The sequence below is a fragment of the Acromyrmex echinatior genome, chromosome 8 (assembly GCF_024713525.1).
Source record: "Acromyrmex echinatior isolate Ae372 chromosome 8, ASM2471352v2, whole genome shotgun sequence".
Lineage (NCBI taxonomy): Eukaryota > Metazoa > Arthropoda > Insecta > Hymenoptera > Formicidae > Acromyrmex > Acromyrmex echinatior.
The window spans coordinates 8,166,811-8,186,988 of NC_141859.1; the positions used below are offsets into that span (position 1 = coordinate 8,166,811).

Sequence of the window (20,178 nt, forward strand, 5' to 3'; positions counted from 1 at the left end):
CGTGCGTATATATCATTATATTAAACTAATTATAATCGTTAGAAATACTACCAAACGCTCTCCCGTTCGCGAGATAAAGCAATGATAATACTCCCCGTCGAGGGGCTAAAAACTTTTTTCCGTAAATCTCGCAGTTCGCAAGGGAATTACGATCTCTCCGCGTCTACTGTCGCACGAACTATCGCCGCTATCAGGCGACGTTATTCGACGACAGTCGCCAGTCTCGCCGTGCCGTGCTGTGCAAACGATCGGTAAGAATGATGGTGTTAATGGTTGACCACGGTTCTAAACGAGCGCAAGACTCGCTGCCCATTGTCTGCATGCGAGCGGGTAACGCGAGGGACACGCCGGAGAGAGCTAATGTCAGTCGTAACGTTATAAAACGCGACACCGGGCAGCTGGCAATACCCCGCCTGGTAATACAATCCCGCGTAAATCCCATGCCTCCTCTTCTTCGCCGGCGATACGCCAACCAGTTCCCGTGGTTTATTGCCATCCGGCGTCGTGTTAAAAGGACACCAGCTGTGCGCGCGAGCGCGAGGGAGAATGAGGGTGCTCCGACATGCAGAAATCGGAGTCCGCTACGATATCTCGATGAGAGGAGACGCGGGCATTAGCGAAGGTTTCATCTCCGATCGTTTTATCATTTGTAAAACTCTCGCGGTCGCAGAAGTTATGTACACTGTCGAGCCGTTGCCCTCGTAAAAAGCGAGACGAATCTTTCAAATATTTTGAAGCTTTATCTGTGATCGGAAAAATGTTTGACATACGTAATTGATCTTGATACTTTAATTTGTCGATACAAATCGCACAAAGAACCACGTCGGCTTTTGCAAACGCAGGCGAAATAATTCCGTGCTTCGGGCAATTAATTTATAGATATTGAATTTAAAAAGGAATTAAATCTAATTACGAAAGTTCGATTATTATCGGAGCAACGACATTCCGTAAATTATATAATCGTCTCTTTAAAATATGTTGCGTTGTCCAATCATTTGTAACTTTATATTAATACAAATAAATAAAGGACAATGATAATGAAATATTACCTATATGCATTTGTATGAAAATAAATAAATATAAATCCGAGCTGAAATTACTTCCTCCATTCGTTTGACAAAATCGTGCGTCAAAATTCCTCTAAATTTTTGTTTCACGGTTGACAAATAATTTCCGCCGAAATTTTCCTCGGACACCTTCCGCTTTATCATAGACGAAATCTGAGGTCGACGACTCGTCGCGATGCATAATTCTGCGATAAAGATTTTCCCGCCGCGAGTCATCGACCGCGCACCGTCGATTTGTGCGAAGACAAGCGTGTTTTCCTTAGATCGTATTTTTCACGGAAATGCTCCATTTTCTCTCGGAATCATTTCTAAGCGCGTAAGAAATATAAATATATTATATAAAAAAAATATATTAGATGATCAGGTGACTTTAACATTAATTTTCTATTTTCTTCATTTTTATGCTGCAAGCCTTGTCCTCAATTTTTCGTTGGGCAATTGCCATCGATTCCCGCTTACGCGACATTCGGGAGCCCTCCCCGGGAATTTTCCTCGGACACGACCTACTTCATTGCAGACGAGGTCTGAATTCGTCCTGCCGCATAATTCCAAGATAAAAATTCCTCCTCGTACTATCCACTGCTCGTATTGTGGTAAGTTTGTTCGAGAGGGATGAGTCTATGTTTTCCTCGGGTTATCCTTAACGTGGTGATGCATTAGTCTCGAAATCACTTCTCGAACGGCTTGCTGCGACTGCGATTGCGAGACTGCGAATCTTGCCGGGCATCACTCCATGCCGAGGTTTCGCGAGATAGAATCGCGCAAGACGTGAGAGGAATCCCTCGGCCTTTCGTAGACGCAGCGCGGCGTATTCGAAGCGAAAATCCAATCTTTCTCGAGCCATTCCGGGGCCCATGCCTCGATAAGGGATGTCATCTCTATTTTCCTCTTCCTTTTTTCTTCCCCCGCTGAACGTCTCTCTTTATCTTCGAATTTCCGTGTCAATAGTTCACCGATTTCTCCGCAAACCATCGACCGGAGACTCCATAATAAAAATCACGAAATAATATCCGCGCAATTTCTGATTAGTTTCGTTTCGCGTTTCAGCAAAACTGTAGTGATAGTTTTAAACGAAATCATGATAACTTCGCGAAAAAATACTGCGTTGCGAAAGCTCTCCAAATATCACGTTACAATGCAATATTTTCTGTTCTTCGACGCTAAACGTACCGTGCAAGTAAATCTTGCAAGTGAGATCCTGTCTTGCGTGGGACAAAGGTGGGACATGTTTTTACATTCTTTAATGAGTTTGCCGCCATGAAGTTTATTTCCGTCGAGCGGCTCTTCCGCCGCTCAAGTGAAACTTGATCGGTACAATCTTCACCGATGCAATTACCTTGGATCATACGTCAAAGGTATCACGTTATTTTCCGTACTTTTCTACATATTATTAAATAAATAAACTTCCATTATTTAAAATTGTGAAAATTGCGATAAAAACGGGAAAACAAACAGAAATTCTAATTTTATCCTTCCGTGGAAATTTTTATCATTTTTCTCCGCAATCTGGGGCTCCGAACTTCAGTGCAGATTTTTATAATATTGTAGACTGTATAAAAATCTGAAAAAATTTTTACATCCTTGAAAGTTTTGATAAGTTTTTATTATCATAGACGTTGAATCGTATTTTATTTATCTTTTAGATTTAAATTTACCTACAAGAATTCACAATAAAAAAGTTGACTGTATCTTTAAAGTCTAACATTACTAGTGGAAGATATAAATCAAGACGATATTAAATAATTCTATCTTATCTTTAAAATCATCTTAAGACTCCTATTCACTCACTACTATTTCAGTTTGTGATGTCAGAAAAGGAAAAATATTCAATAAAAATAATTTGGAAATATGTTTCAATAAAAAATACTTAAAATTGATAAAATCTTGTAAAATATATAAAAAATACCAAAAATTTTCCTTTCATTAATTAATAAATAACTACGTAATTAGAAATAAATTATGCATAATAAAAAATGAAAGCTATGTTTACAGCTATATATAATAAACTACCAAATTAATAATAATAATGTATATATAGAAATAAATATGAATTAATTTCTCCCTAAAACAAGAAAGTATAAGTTTTCCGATATTTTTCGATTGCAAATATTGTTTTATTGGAAAATATTTCTATTCAAATATAATTTTCAAGAATTTTTGTTGTATTTTCTTATTTCTGATGTCATAATTTGATATAGCAATGGTGTATGAATAGGAGTCTTAAATCTAATCTTAGTTGATTGAAGATTCTATTCAATCAACAAAACGATCGAATAGCATTTCGAGACTTAAGATAATTTTAAATAGACGCTACTGCGCAGTATCGATTCTTCCTATTAAAACAGATTGCGCCAGTTAAACCGAATATTCTGCATAAAATTCAAACGCTACGAACGTCAATCCTTGGGTGCCATCCTCCTCCGAGTTTCAACTTTTATCAAAGACGTACATATCATTTGAAGAAAATCACGATACTCGCGCTAGTATATCGTCGCCAATACGCATGCATCAATACTGTAGCCACGTACGTGGACGCATGAAAAGTTCCTGGTGAGAAAAATATCGTACGTGCCCGCCACGATCCATGTGGCGGCGTGCTAGGGCGATTGTGCGTCCCTTATTCCGCTTCTTTATTGCGAGCGATCAGAATTGAATAATGCAGTGGACGCGAGCCGGCGGAAGCGGTTCTGCATCGAGGAGCAAAAGCTCTGAACACCATCTTTCCGTACATACGGAGGAGAGATATACGCATATGTATACATATATAGACGCCAGACACGTTATATATAAAATGCCCAGGAATTCAGATATATGTATACCAGAGGCAGAGATTTGTTCTCTACACATATATGCGAAAGATACGATGCATATTCTTCTCGCACAATGCAAAGGTTGCTCGATGCGTCGAAAATATCGACTTCCGCAGGGTGCGCAAATTAGCCTTTAACAGCCCGCGCGAGACGAACGAACGAAATTGCTCGCGTGGCGCATTCAAGGCAGATTGCACGTCAATCGTTATCGGTTAATTGTAATCTTTTAATTGATTCTTCCCTTATAATTCCAACGATCGAGAGAAAGAGACCAACGGCCGATTAAATTTACTACATATCACATAATTGACTGCTTTTACGTTGCGAAATGAAAAGTCTGAGTTTAAGTGGAAATAATCAGTAATTATCGCTGGCTATATTTTCCTCTCTCTCTTTCTCTCTCTCCCCCTCTCTCTCTTTCTTTCTCTTCCACTTTGCATCAACTGGGATCGATATTTTCAACGTTTCATTTCCCCCACACGAACAATCCATCGCTGTGAAATATACAATCAATACAATCCACAATCCGTCCCTCAAATATCATCGGCTCGGCCATATTCATCGTTTGCAACTACCAAGCGTGCAATTTACAGATATTAATGAAATTGTTTCCCATATGTACTCGGAATTATTACATATACACAACGTACACTTCGAGACCGATTCGATTTCGGGGATATAGCTTAAAAATGTATTGACAAGTCTATTACACGCAGTTTTAAATATAAAATAATGTATTTTATCATGCGCGCGCGCATGATACAGAATCATTTAATATCACATAATGAAACGCAAAAGAGATGAAAGTATTGATATATATTTCATTAACCGTCAAATTTCAGAATCGTATTATTTTAAACGAATTTTATCGGCTATTACTTTAAGCCTAGGATTACTTGCTATGGTTGTTTGATTTGTGTCGTTTATCGTTGAAAATAAGAGATTACCAGAATAAGTTAGTAGCGTAAAAAACACACACACACACACACACACACACACACACATATATATATATATATATATATATATAAAGCTACGTAATACATCTAAAGTTTTATGCGAGTATTACGAGAATATTTTATCCTTAACAAACTCTCGTATGAAAAATGGAACTGTTAAAGAAGGTCAAAAATAATGCTAAATTTATCGTGCTAGTTGTGAGATTAACTTGATATAAATGCAGTATAATATTATTCCTTGCGAGGAAGCTTTCAAGTTTTCTCATTATGACAAACTCCGTTGATTTAACAGCAACGGTCTGCATAAAATGTAAAACAAAGAACATACCGCACATGTTTTTATCACTCTTGCACAAACGTTACGCCATGTAAAAGGCAGCTATACTATATTCAAAATCAGAGTTCATTCGTATAACAAACGTCCCTTGCATGCATTCAGTAAATGAATATGATATACGAGACGATTATTTTAATCCTTTTGTGTGCCAGAGATGAAATCGTAACCGAGAAAAATACGATAATCGTTTATTTTAGGAGATATAAAAATGGAGTAGAGCATAATCGAAATTTCAGTAAGAATGGGAAAAGTTTAATTCTATTACAATTAAGTCTATTAAAAATTGTTCTTACGGTAAAGCTGCCTTTCCCTGTAATCTCGTCGATTAAATTAAATCGGCAAGAAATTTATCAATGCAATTCGTCAAGCGTTTTATCTTCGCTCATAAAAGTTTATTTTGAATCTAAAAAAAATAATCTAATAAAATAATGGAGTGTATCGACCGCCGCGAGCAAAGTTTCCTCACGAAATGAGCTTCTTCGAAAACTTACCTCGATGGTTATCGCACGAGTGCGGTACGTTATGCATATATTAACGGCATGTACCTTAAAAATGACTCTGGATTTTTATGGATTCCATCAGACAGTAACGACCTTTCTGACTTTTAAGTCAAAGCACGTTCCGCGACTGTCGCTCGCGACACAAGGCGGCGGTGATTCGATGGTGCGAGATGTTAGAGATGATCGGTCGAGTCGGGGAAAGAAGACGACGGTGTGCCTGTGTGCGGAAGTTTATTATTGCGAGACACGGATGGACGATATCCGGCGGAGGCCACGTGGTGGCACGTAGAGAGGAAAAGCCAAGAACGGAGGACCGACGAGTGCCAGCTGCGCGATCACGCGTAGGGCAACCCCCGACTTTCGCGCGGAACTTCTCACGCGAGCGGAATCGAAAAGGTGCGAGATTCAGGGGAGGTGAAGATGGGGATGTATCATCGTCACGACTCTTCGCAAACTTTAGCAACATTCGATCATCCTCGGTTCTACGCCCTCTACTCTCTACACCCGCGCCGCGCCGTGGCAATGAACCGCCTGTCGCATCCCTAACGGCGTGAGTCGACGTGAAGTCGCGCCGGGGCCAAAGAAGAAAGCCGCGAACCGACGCGAAGATGAGGGGGAGAATATTACACCACGTGTGCCGGTAATAAGACCGCGCACGTGACGATAATGCAAAAATGTCCTCTCAGACTCCGTTCTGTTCCCCTGCCTCGTTTCCTCCCTCTTCCACCTTGTTTTCCCTTGTCGTCTCACGACGAAGCTTCTTCATCCCCCTGTTACCCCATCGCGCGTAGTTCTCGTAGTTCAGAGCGTTGGTGTTTTCTGCACTCAAGCGATTAACTTTCATGCGTCCCTCGCGACATTCGATTAAATTGGATTTTTCTTTTATTTTTTATTTACTTATTGGATTGAAGTCTTTTAAGTGAACGCTAGGGATAAGTAGAGCTTAAATATTCGACTGCTTATCTATTGCGAAAATAAAATCGATAATCGGAACTATAAAACAAAAATATAAAATTATGGAAAGAATAACAAGAAATTATTAAATTATTCATTCAAATATAACATGATCGATTTCGGTAATAATATGGCCATTTAATCCTCTAGGTTAATTTTCTATGCGGAAATTACATAATTATTTCGCGGAATATTCGTATGTATCTCTCGCATAATTGGTCGCACGATAGATTAAACAGTATATAATTTAATTTTGGATATAATGTATAATAATCAACAATATGCGATATGTTCCATTATCTGAAAAATTTGTATCCAGCAGATGAAACTTTTTAAAAAAACATGTTTTGCACATTTACTTTATTTATATATTTAATAAAGAAAAAAACACGTGACAAATATGCAGCGTTTTTCCAAAAATATTTCATTTAACTAAATGTTTTTCAGTAAAAAATATCGTTTCTCTGGGAGACTCTGTTTACATAAAGTCTCTGGTTACACTCTGCTGCATATACCTATATACATATTTTTTTTTTTTTAAGAATGCGCACATTATTTTCATTTTACGTTTCTGGATATTATTTGAATTCTCAACAACTGAAGATACGGCTTTCTCATTATGTAGAATAGAATAATTTTACAAATTAGTTTCCTCCTATTTCTTTGAGGAAAATTGGATTGGACGAGCAAAGACAATGTCTCTTGCAGACACAAGACCTCCGATATTTCTAGATTCGCCCGCGCGATATCGCGAAACGAAATCTTTCATAAACGTCCTTTCGCTGTGATTAGCCATCCTCATTGATTCTGAAATCGTCGGTCGCGTCGCCTCCTCCGAGGCAGAACGGAGAAAAGTGGAAAACAAAGCGTGGAGCGTATCATTTGATATTTTTAGTCGGGCCGCAACACCGCGGAGTCGTCGCTTCGTTCTCATCCACCCTCACTCCGGCTTTTTGTTCCACGGGAAGACGGGACTCAATTTCATCTCGACCAAGGGAAAGAATAAGAGAAAGCGAGAAAGCCGGCATGCCGGGTCGCGACGTAATGAAGAAAAATCTTAGGAGGATATTGCAGATAGCGACGGAGGTTGGGACATTTCCACATACGTAGACGTAACGACTTTCGGGTCGGATGAGCTTGAGGAAGGGTCGAAGGGCAGTGAGCCGTGTGTCGCCGGGCGCGTCATTATTTTGAGTGCGACACATCTTTGTAGAAATGAGTCGCACGGCGCCAAGACAACGATTCGAAAAAGAGAGAGAGAAAATCAGAGCAGGCGCTCCGAAGGCCGGTCTTTTTCTCTAACGATGATGATAACGTCGCGTTGGAACGGCGGCAACCGATGAGCTTCGTTCACATCATTTACGAACTATGACAAACGTCACTGTGGATCGTTACCGTCCACGTAACATTGATGGCGATGATTTTTCATCGACCGCGTTTGATGATGCAAAGAAAATTACTGTACGAAGGTACCGGAGCAAATGGAGAAGAATTTGCCTTTACTTCCACTATGTATTTGAAAATAAACATGTTGGAAGAACATTATCTCTTCACCTATCGACCAATATTGATTGACGTCTAGTGGTATAGTCAATAATCAAATGTGCGATCATAATTGGACAATCGCCTATGTATGTTATGTGATTATACGGCAAGGAAATATCTTCAAGTACTTTTTTCAATCGCGCTATTATCATTGCGATCGTCGTTTCCGCTTCTGTTTATTTAATACGTTCAATGTTGACTTGAGTACAATCTCATAAATGTCGCTTGAAGGAACCTGTGAATAATATTAGTGCAGCGTGCGAGCGGCGAAGCACGCTATGCTCCGAAAGTGGGTGCTTTGTCATTCTAGCAGTCCATCGTTTGACATGAAGCATCTCTTGTCAATCAAATCGGTATAATAATAATAATAATTTGTCCCTTGAAGTTTACTCATGTGCGATACTACATGAATCTAGAGCTCACAGGATTTTAGCTATTAAAATTTACATGGAAAGAACGATCTTGTTGAATTTAAAAATTTAGATAAATACAAATTTGAAAATAAATTTGTTGGACCATCAAAATAATTACGTAGGAAATTCAAGCATGATGAGCAATGCTGCAAAAAAATTTTGACATTTTAGCAACCAGTTTGAGCATCCTACATAATTATTTTCATAGTCCAATAAAATTATTTTTAAATTTATGTCTAAACTAAATTTTTAGATATTTCAGCAAAATCGTTCTTTTAAATTTTAAAAGAAATTTCTAGAAATATCGCATTTAAAATCCTATAAAGTTTTAAATTCATTTGCGGTATTGGAAATGAATAAACCTTAGAATCCTTAGATATTTTAGCAAAACTGTTTTTGTTGCGTCGTTACAAATTATTGTTTATATATATATATATATATATATATATATATATAGTCTCATCATTTGCATTATTATTCTTCGTACTTTCACACTTTTATTGAATCGTACTTATGTATTCAATAAAGTTAAAGCTATTATTATTATTTTCATTTGAATATTCAAAATGCATCCATAATATACATGTATATGTATAATCCAGAGTTTATTTTTAAAAAGAGATTATTAAGGAATAGAGATATATGTACATAATCACGGACGGTTATCACAATCACATTTATGTAATTGATGAATGTATATTTAGAGTACAGAAGAGAATTGCACTGAAGAATAATTAATAAATATTATTTAACGAGATCGAAAATGTAATTAATTAATAAATTAATGAATAAATATGTAGCGTCGACGCGGTGATAGTATTGTGACAAAACGTAATTAATAACTGTCGCTTAGCGAGATACGAAGTGCACGTAATTTAACGAGTGTCGACTATAATCAAGTTTTTTTGTTAGTGGCGATGTTATTCGCAATAACACGGAAAGAGCGTTTATTGTTATTCTTCAGACAGGCGTTATACTCTTTCTTACATAATTAATCATCCCTTCCAGTACTAAAAGTTTTACGGAATATCTCGTTAAAACATTTCTCCATCTTTCATCGTCACAAATTCCCACACACACAATTCGTTTATCAACACAAATTGTGTTAGTAATAGAGATATATAAATTCGATAGATATTAATCATCTTATGTAATTTTTTATATTGCATTAAATTTATCCAAACAATTATTTTAAGGACGCTGACCCCGCAATTCGAAAGGTTTCGGCGACGCTATGTTAAAACCGATCGATTTCAATTAACTTCTAAGAAATGGCCACTTCGTGTCGTTCATATATTGTAAATTAGGTTTGTTCAAGCTTACCCCTCCAAGTTCTGATAATTAACGCTTCCCGCATCCCGTTCCCAACTATCGTTTGAGACGCTTTACTCTTCAGATGTCCCGGAAAGGCCTGACCTACGACCCCCGCCTGCGACAACCTTAGCCGGGTAAATCTAATTTCGAGGGTTGCGATTGTCTGCTGCATTATATATGTTCTGTCTACAGGGTCGTTCCCTTGGTCGGTGACCGAACTCGGCAGGGATCCCGCAAACCCTCTCATCCCTTTTCGCTCCGCGTTCCGCGCGCGCGAAAAGAACAAACTAAAATAGTAAATTCCATGGCTCCCGCGCACTATCTCGGTCCGCGGTTCGTAGACCAAGCGCGGCTAAACACAGTTTTCGCTTTAACTTCTGTATTTTTAGACGACAGCCGTTTTCTGTGTTTAGCATTACGCGGGAATATTACTCTATTTATAACCGAATAGCTTTGTTGAGCGCCACGTGCCTCGCACTCCTCCCTATACATCTTTGTTGCCGGAAGGGACGTGTGCTTGATGATAATTCAAAGACTAAAATGCCAGTCATTACTCAGCTTGTTAGTCGTGTCGAGCTCCGTTGACAATACAAGTGATGATGTCTAATTGCCATTTCTTCTGGATGACGCCTCCTGATGTGCTTAATAAAACGATGATATCATTTTCAACCAAACAAATAAACAACATTTCTTTTCGTATATTTATAGCATCGTCCATTTTCATAAATTATAACATTTTATTATTTAACCATCTATAAAAATTACATAAATTCAGATTAATTCTAGCCGCAAATATTCAAGTTTCAAGATTCAAAATAAGAACAAGGCAAGAAATAGAAGTCTCTATATTCTAATTATCTCGCGATAATTTTAATTGAGTAAAATAGTATAGAGTCGAATATTATTATAATTGTTAAATTAATTCGAGACGTTATTAATAATATAAAAAAAAACTCACTTTAATTTTGTAAGGAGGTACTCTATAAAAGTGAAATACGTGCAATAAAAGAATGATTTATATTATTCACACGATAATCCAGGAATAATCACCTGATTCTTTTTATTGTACCGAGTTTTATACTCCAATTGAACTATTAATTTACACTCCAATTAAATTATTACTATTAATAACATATTGTCTATTGTGGTTGTTTTTCAAATTATTAATATTTAAAAACACTATGGATTTAATCACAATGATCTGAAAAAGGTAGAAACCAAACAAATATTAAACAGAATAAGTACGTGTTATGCATTTATTATAATATTTCTAAAAAAAAAATAAAGATTTTAATTAATATAATGCTTCATTATTGCGGGTTTTCGATGGAATTTCATATTTAAAAATTTGTAAAGAATAGTTATTAAAAAAGAAAAATAACATATTAAATAATATCTATGCAAAACAATATTTTATAACAATTCACGTTTTTTTTTCCGCTGGGATATAAAAATATCTCAGGTGGCTATTCCCAGGTTAACAAATGTAATTATGCGATATTCCTGCATTTTTACATTATTGATCGTGAACAATCGTACTCATTTCATGAAAAAAAAAAATTCACTCCTCCATCTACTTGATTTTTCATGCGAGCTATGCATATCTCCCCTGTTCTGGTTAAACGTATGCACGTTACTTCTATTTGCTACCACTCTCGACTATATCGGCGCGTAAGATTTACGATGCCCGCGAGCTCTGTTCGATCTGTTGCAAATCTATCTACGGGCGATATTTTATAAGAACGTGTACTTTACGGCTTCCCTGGAACTTATCCCGGATGGCACGATATAAGCTTCTTCTATCCCGGTACGGAATTCCGCGCGGCCGAGAGAGGAAAATAATGAACGACGTTTCGCGCGCGCAGTCGGAGAGATTCGCAGCTAAATATTTCCAGGGGGTAAGAGAGTGAGAGAAAGAGGCGCCCGCCACCTCGACTCGGTGCTCACGTTATTAATGCCGTTATGAATGTTGAATAGCGCCGTGAAACGTTAAATACACACGTTTCTGACTTCGGCGAATTGTCTTAATGTTGCCCGTGAAAAGCGGCGAAAATAGATTTTAATAATAAGAGAACCGAGAAACGATATCCACAGACGATATTGCGACGAATAATACGGAATAATACTATAATTTATTTAGCGAAATTGGTATATTTATTCAATCTGCAGAGAATATATATTTCTTCGCTTTTGACATTTAGATTCTTCAGTGCTTTTCCTATCGTTTATAATTCGCTATATTTGAATCTTGCTGCTGTTTAAAATATTTGTACTTTACACTAGAAAAAAAAGTCTGGTTGCATTAACTGCGGGATTCTGATTTGAAAATAGACAAATCAGAATTTGTCTGGTTTATATTCATTTCTACCAATGTAGATTAACTTTAATCCCGGTTTAATTTGCTCTTTAGCCTTTTCTAATTCTTAGAACTAGAAAAGGATGAAAAGTAAGTTAAACCAAGATTAAAGTTAATCTACATCGGTTGAAACGAGCATGAGCATCTATTTAATTCTAATTGAGATAACCAGAATTCTGATTGTGTGATCAGAATCTTTTGATTTGTCCATTATCAATCAGAAATTTTTCTCACGTGTAAAATCCAGTTGCGTCGATCAAATAAGTTTAATTTGACGATACTTAATATTCTGATGATACTCAAATAATATTCTGATGATGGAGAAGGTGAATTTATTTGGGGCCATTTCGCTGAACGACGTCGGCGCAATTGACACTAAATTCGCCACTGATTCCGGGAGAGACATTCGCGATTTTGAGATACCACCGACGCGGCTTGCTTACGCATCCTGTCCGAAGTAATACGAGGTGCACGGGTGGATGCCGGTGGATCCACCAATGTGGGAGAACCGAGCGAGGGCGGAGGGCATTGGCGCTCCTCCTGAGCGGAAGCACTATTTCAACGTAATTGTCGTTTCATCGTTCCCTCTCGTCCGTGCAGTGCCATATCTAAGCCGCGGACGTGCCGTTGCGCTAGGGATTCCGCCTTCGTACACACTTATACACGCGCGCGATATTAATGCCCAGTTATGTTTGCTGCGTCGAGTAGACACACCTAACCAGCGGCAAAATTAGCTTTAAGCTCGGCCGGCCGCGCGATTCGGCAATTTCGTCAGAAAATGATCGAGTGGCACACTCTCTTTCTCTCTTCCCTTTCGCTCTCTCCGCGCGATGTATACACCCACATCCGGCGTATGTCACTTCCCCTATTAAGTCAGACCTAATTTCTGACGAGCTGCACTTCCGTGTTTCATATGAAATCAGTTGATCCTCCATTCACGGATCATTATCAACGAATTATGCATACGTTATTCACGAATTGTGTTTTTATTTTTTTGTATTAGACAAAATAAGTGCATCAGCTATTAAGAACATGACTATCTGGCTCGAATGATTACAATCCGATATTTCTTCGCATATTCATTTAAATGCATATGTAGGTCTCGAGGGAGTACATAAAGGAATCTCTCGTATTAATTTTTTTCGCAAAATCAACTCACATTTAGATATTTTAATCCTAACTAATTATAAACAATCTTGAAGTTTAAAGTTAACACTTGAGGGAACCTACATAAAACATCCCGAGTTACAATTGTTCTGGTTTGCCAGGTAAAAAGATCTATTAATAGTAACTTTTGTTATTTTACAAGAATTTTGTGTCAAGAAATCTCGTTTGTAATACATGAAAGATATAGAAGATATTTAAAAAAAAAAGTGTTGCGTTCATTTTTATTTTATAGATAAAGCGTTCGATAAAAGTCTTGTATAATTATAGCACGGCACTGCTGAGCCTCTCATTCATTAGGAAATAAATTGCGTAAAATTGCGGAACACATACGTACACGCAAGTGCAGTCTATTGAAATCTCGTTGCTCGCAAAAGCTTTCGTGCCTTCGTGCCTTCGTCGTAATTCGGCGTGTACGAGAATTATCGCGCAGAATCTCCTTACAGTGCACGACACGACTGCCGCTTAATCGATTCAAAAGCGGGACGGGGCGGTTCGCTCCTAAAAAGCAGGGTAGGTTGGCTGGACGCGGGTGATACAAATCGATCGCCACAGCATATAAACGACGACGATATCGACAAATTGGTGGGCCGGGCACACGGATGGATATATTCCGTGAAGTTTGTTAGTCCCTCGCGCCCAATCTGTCACGCATCGCCACGAGAGACGTTTCTCTGTATGTTTGTATGCGTGTATTAATGTGTGTATGTGTGTACGCGCGGTATAACTCTTCGGAGTTATGTATGTATGTATGTATGTATGTACTTACATACCTATGTATACATCTTTCCTACACATCACTTCCGTCTATCTACTTCGCTCCGATTCTTACGTCGCTTTTCACCTTTCGTCTACATTGCTCTCTTACCCTCGTTCTGTAACTTCTTCCTCGGTTTCCACACCCTTTTCCTACTCTTCGAAAACCGGTTGCCGTATTTATTTCAAGTCGGGTTCGGAGGGTAGCAACAAAGTGGAGGAAGCGTCGACAAGAAAAACACAAGGAGCTGGGTGGAGCGAGGAAAAACGAAGGGTCTTTCTTTCTCCCGATGAATAAGGGAGTTCTAATCCGGCACGTGAGAAGAGAGAACAAGGAGAGTAGAAAATGGGCGCGTATAGGTGTTAAATCGAAAAGAGAGAGGTTGACGATGGGCGAGGACACGTGGAAGGAAGAAAAAGTGGGCAATAGAAAGTGAAGATGAACGTACTTTATCTCGTACCTGTGTGTTCCTCTAATTAAGGCGAGCTAACTTATCGGCTCTTACCACGTGAAGATAGTCTCACGGAAGTTAATAGTAGCTAATTTTCTTGCGTCCGTAATCCATTCTTATCTGCAGATCTTTTTAAAGGAAAGTAAATCTTTTTTTCTTTAAGATATACGTTATAAAGATGTTTAGATATTTTTGTAATTTTTTTTTAAAGCAGATATCGTAAATGTCTTTGTCCCAATTTTCCAATCCGTAAATTAAAAGTTGATAGTATCTAATTTTCTTGTAAGTTAGTAATCCATCTTATTCTTATCTGCGGATATTTATCTTTTAAAAAAAATAAAAGGAATCTTTAAAATATATGTTATAAAGATTTATAGAGTATTTCCGTAATTTTTTTTTGTAAGATAGACATCGCAGATGTCTTTGTCGAAATTTTGTCGATCTATAAATTAAAATTGTTCTACAGAAAAGTTAAAATATAATGAAAATGAATGTGTCACAGAGATGTGAGAAATGGCAACACATCAAAGGATGTAATACTTAAAGACAGATGCGCGTTGTCGTGCGTGGCTTATGGCCGGCGATAGACGTTTAGATAACGATCTCAATTTGCGCGGCGCAAGGATGAATAGTGGATTAGCCAAGTGTCTAATTACAATCTCAATGGAGATTCCGTCTTGCGATAGAGGACGACGGTCGACGTTCGACGCTTGGTTTTCGCACGAGATGAGACGCCGCGAGAGCAAGGAGAGACGAAACGAGTGAACGAAAGGGTGAATGGCGAAAAAGTCCAGGGCACGAGAAGGCAACCTAATTAAGTCTGCGAAATGTCTCTCACTGAGATCTCGCTGATGAAGACGTTTGTCCGACGCGTTTCGAGCGCGGAACTTTCGGCTGATTTCACGGAAAAGGAAACGAACGAGCGAGCGAACGCGCTCGTCGCGTTTATGCTTCTCTTTTTCCGTTTACGCGACAATTTACCGTGTTTGCGAATATTCCTTGAGGAAAGGAAAGAGAGACAGAGAGAAAGAGATAGAGAGGAAGTTTAGAACTTCAGTGGAAATATGATGCGGGCGCGTCAGGCGTACAAGCGAAGCGAATGGAATGGTTCCGGGCGAATTATCGTAATAGTCGCACCCCGAAAAGCGACTTTTAATTCCGCATACGGGCGGACTGTCGTCAGTCGGAATTTATCTCGCTTTATGCTTGGCGTACGGTCCGTAGAGTCTTACTGCGAAACGTGATAAAAATGTCTGTTCGCGCGTCAGAGATTGCTCGAAGAACTGGAAAGTTTCGTCCGCAATCCCATTTCACCATTGCATTTCCTCGTACTTTAACTCTACAATGTTCGCGAATCCCTATATCTATAAATACACTACCAAACTCTATTGATTACAAGAGAGTAAAGAGTGAAACTTCGATACGTATATACAGTAAAAAAAGAACTGAAGTATCTACGTAAAAATCCGATAGCTAACTGTTATATTTGAAGCAATAAGTGTATTTTACTTAGAAATTATTATTTACATATATCGTCGTGTTGATAAAAAAGTGATACATTTCAAAGTTAGCAACTTTTCAGTAGAGCATTTTCAAAAATTTTCCTGAATATTAAAACAATGTTTTAATTAGGACAGTGAATATGTATAATTTTACTTTTTTCCATATTATACTTTCAAGTATAATATATTCTTTAAAACTATGTCATGTGAGAGTTTTAAAAATTCGAATACTGCAACCCTAGGTATAGAATTATGTGAATTTCATCTATTTTATAAAGTTGTGAGTTTTTTTCATAAGTAATATCGACAAATGTGCTGTTTTTCCACAGAAATATTTTAATCTTTAGAGACAGTTTCCTTTCATTATCTCAAAAACGTTAATTTTTTTACTTGTGTCACTTTTCTATCAAGGCAGCAATATATTCAGACGACTTGATTAAAAGCAGTTCTCATAAAGCGCTCATTATTCCCGTTATTCAAATAAATCTTTCAGATGAACATAAATCCGCTTTCAGGAGAAGAAAACGTGCGCATCTTGATTCGAGACGTAGCGAAGTAGTAAAGGAAATGGTTCATCGAAGGACAAGCCGACCGCTGCATCTCGGTAGATAACAAGGAGACACGCCGATCATTCGTAAAGCTGTCAGTCGAGCGATATATCAGTATCCTTTTTACTCGTTACCGTGACGCACCCTCTTTCCAGCTATTCGAGCACCCGCGACGACGACGACGACTGCTAGTCGTGGAGAAAACTCAGTGACATTCTCCGATGCAAGTATATACACACACACACACACACACACACACACACACACACACACACACACACACACAGGATATTCGATAATTGATGGTACAAAAAATGTTGACTCGTCCCAGACTGTATCTATTTGTAAGAGTAGACTCTTTTCCGAAGATATATATTCACGAAGATACATCGAAGGTTCGCAATCAAGGCTTGTGTTGTCATTACATAATTTAGGATACCCAACAATAACTGTTCTACCTGAAAATAGACTTCTTAAAGCGAAAGTAGACTCGGGTTTAAGGTGCGAAGGTGCGCGTGATAGACTGCATTCGTAGGTAACGCAAAAATAGAACTGTTCATGGGGAAAATGAATTACTGCCTTTTAGATATTCACCATTTCACGACTTCAACGGGTAGAATCCACCCATTTTCCGGTTGTCCCGTCGTTCACGGACTGGGTAGGTTCAAGTGGTGCATAGGTGGGCACCAAGCGGCAATATGGTGGGCCTAGGTGGGCTACTGCACGGTCGTTAGTTAGCGAGCATTCATCATCGTATTGTTATCGTTGGCCACGGCCTTCGCAGTTATTCGAGCCGCCCTTCCGAGATCACAATACGACCAGATGCAGCGGTATGGCACGGCAGACGTGCCGATAGGTTTCCTTCTTTGTGCACGATATTGAGCCGATACAGACCGACGGTGCCTTCTCTCTCCCTTTGCCCTGTGTATAAGCCAAAGGGATACCCCGGTGTAAAAACGTTGCGCTATGCCCATGCTTGTAGCGCAACCGATACAAAGCGGCACCCTTGATAGGGTCAGCGTGCTATGGCGGCACGATCGCCCTTCGATCGAAGGGTCTTCTTCCGGGCCCGGAGGCGGCGGAGATGTAGCGAAAAATAGGGCGCGCTGATGTTAATTCTTTAAGGCACTGAGCCGAATACACGCCGTGGTCCTCAAAATAGCTCGGATAAATATAATAAATCTGGCCTGCCACATATATATTTTATCCCGTTCGCTCTCTCATCGTTATTCGCGCACTTCAAGCATATGGTTGACGTAAAGAACAGCTTTGACGACAAAGAAAGAGGTTTCGATGTTGCGCATGATGCTCGATGGACAAAGCGTCGCCATGCACACGGAATTCGTGAATAATATCTGCCGAGATGGGTACAATCCTCTTCTTCGCTCCTCCGCGTCTTCGTTAATAATTCGCTCGCTCGTGCTTTTCTTTAAGATCTCCCCGAGTCGGGCAAGAATCCCGAATGAGTCGTTGACGAACTCAAGCCGTTAAACTGTGTTACGTATGCAATCTGTTCGGGACTGATTCAACTTGTCGGAAGTTAGCCCGGCTTTTCCGAAGGGGATACATCACCGTGTGGAGCAGTAAGAAAGGTTTCCTTCGAAAAGTATAGTGATGCAACACGACTTGGGAAAAAGCGGTGCTTCGTTATGGTGAAGCGATGCGAAGGGAATGAAAGAGATCGGAGGGTCTCAAACATTTCAAAAGAGAGAGAAACTTTCTTATTTCCGGAGAAAATAAATATTTGACCTGCGAGAGCGCACTCGCACACTGGTGGTGGTGGCGGCGGTGGTGGCGGTGGCGGCGGCGACGGTGACGGCGGCGGTGCGGAGACTTTGTTGAATGGTTTCTTTCATTCTTAACGAGCACGACCGACCGTGCGCTTTGGGACACACCAGCGTCGTTATAACGCGGCCCCGGCAATTAATTCGGCTCCCGTGACACTAGGTTTAACCTTTCGGAAAAAGAACTCCGTAGCGCGTAATGTCGTGGATTTCTTGCAATCTCAAGCCATCCGCGGGTCCCTGTGGAAATAGAAGCCCCGGCTCGTATATACACACCGTATATAGACGGTGAAATAAGGACAAATATAAACAGGAGGGTGCGTGGAAACAGATTCCGCTGAGAATGCGGAACGAATTTTGCGGAGATTGGAAGTATTCCGTTCGTTCGGTGTATGAGAACGTACAAATATCTCGTTTTGTACAACACCATGATCACGAGGTAACTTTTATCCATTCGAGCTTATTACATCAATAATGTAGAAATGTCAATTTTACACTGTTAGAAAGAGCAATGGTAATCCAATCCTTTGAGTAAAATAATATTTTGTTATTTTTAATTTCCACGTTGAAATATAAATAAATCTATTTCGTTGTTGAAATGTACTTAGTTTTAAAGTAAAAAACCATATTAAAGTATGCACTTAGTAAATAATAAATTAAATTTGAGTCTTTGATATATTTTTTCTAGTTACATTGTTCACACCAGTATTTTAATTAATTTAATAGCATTAATACAAGAAATAGGAGCAGTAGAGGCTTATAAAAGTAATTAAAAATAACAATATTTTATGAATTTAAGAATGTATAAGAGCCATCATCAAACAATGTTTTTTTCGAAGAGACATGCATTTCACTGCTAAATGTATATATATATTTTAACATTATGTAATGTGGATAGTGAGAGACATATTTCTACGAATTTTATTACGCGAAAGATTTTTTCAATTTAATATATTCGTTTCTTTAAAGAAGATTACTCTCTAAAAATGTCTGTGTATTTCTAGCTTTTTAAAAATTAATAAGACTTTGTTTAATATTAAATATTCGAGTATATGTGAGACCGTACAAGTGAAAATATTTATTCGATTTTCTCGCTACGACTTCGTCTATGTTTCTTACGTGATGTACCGATTTCCCAGCTGGGCTTTAAGTATGTCGACTAGCAGGGATCGCTCTTCAAGTCCTCGGATGGATCGACCTACTTCGAAAAGTAATACTTGGAGGTAATGCTAGACCTCCTTATCTGTGTAACGACATTTTCTTAACAAGACAAGAAGAGATTCTCTTTTACGGGCGGCTATAATCAGTACAGCATACGCAAGTACCCTTATCGGTCGTTACAGAAATTACACCGTGTACGTTGCTTTTCAGCTCGAATCTCTAGCATCGAACTCCTGACTACAATATATATTGGCTTGCTAAAATTTTGCAGTTGATAAACGCCTCGCATTTAATATCTATGAATATATTAGTTTTTCATCAAGATCGCTTCGGAGCGCAAAACGCGAAATTCAATGTAATTTCAGAACTAATTTTCATTAGGGAAGTATATTTCTGAAGTATTCAATTACGTGCGACGCCACGTTACATAATTATGAAATGTTACCCCGTCGCGGAACTGGTTCATAGTTAGCAGTGAAATTTTGCGTCATCGCAAATACATAACGGCGGAGTTGAGCGTAGGTGAGGGCGGACTACATTGCGAGCGAGCTGAAAA

The 20,178-nt window shown here is 38.8% G+C and overlaps 1 protein-coding gene and 1 long non-coding RNA gene across 8 annotated transcripts in view; one reads left to right on the forward strand and one right to left on the reverse strand.

Annotated features, from left to right (window-relative positions):
- Positions 1-20,178, reverse strand: part of Ten-a (Teneurin-a transmembrane protein) — a 495,412-nt gene that overhangs the window by 46,030 nt on the left and 429,204 nt on the right. The window lies entirely within an intron of this gene.
- LOC147908729 (uncharacterized) overlaps positions 1-20,178 on the forward strand; it is a 47,570-nt gene that overhangs the window by 26,405 nt on the left and 987 nt on the right. The window lies entirely within an intron of this gene.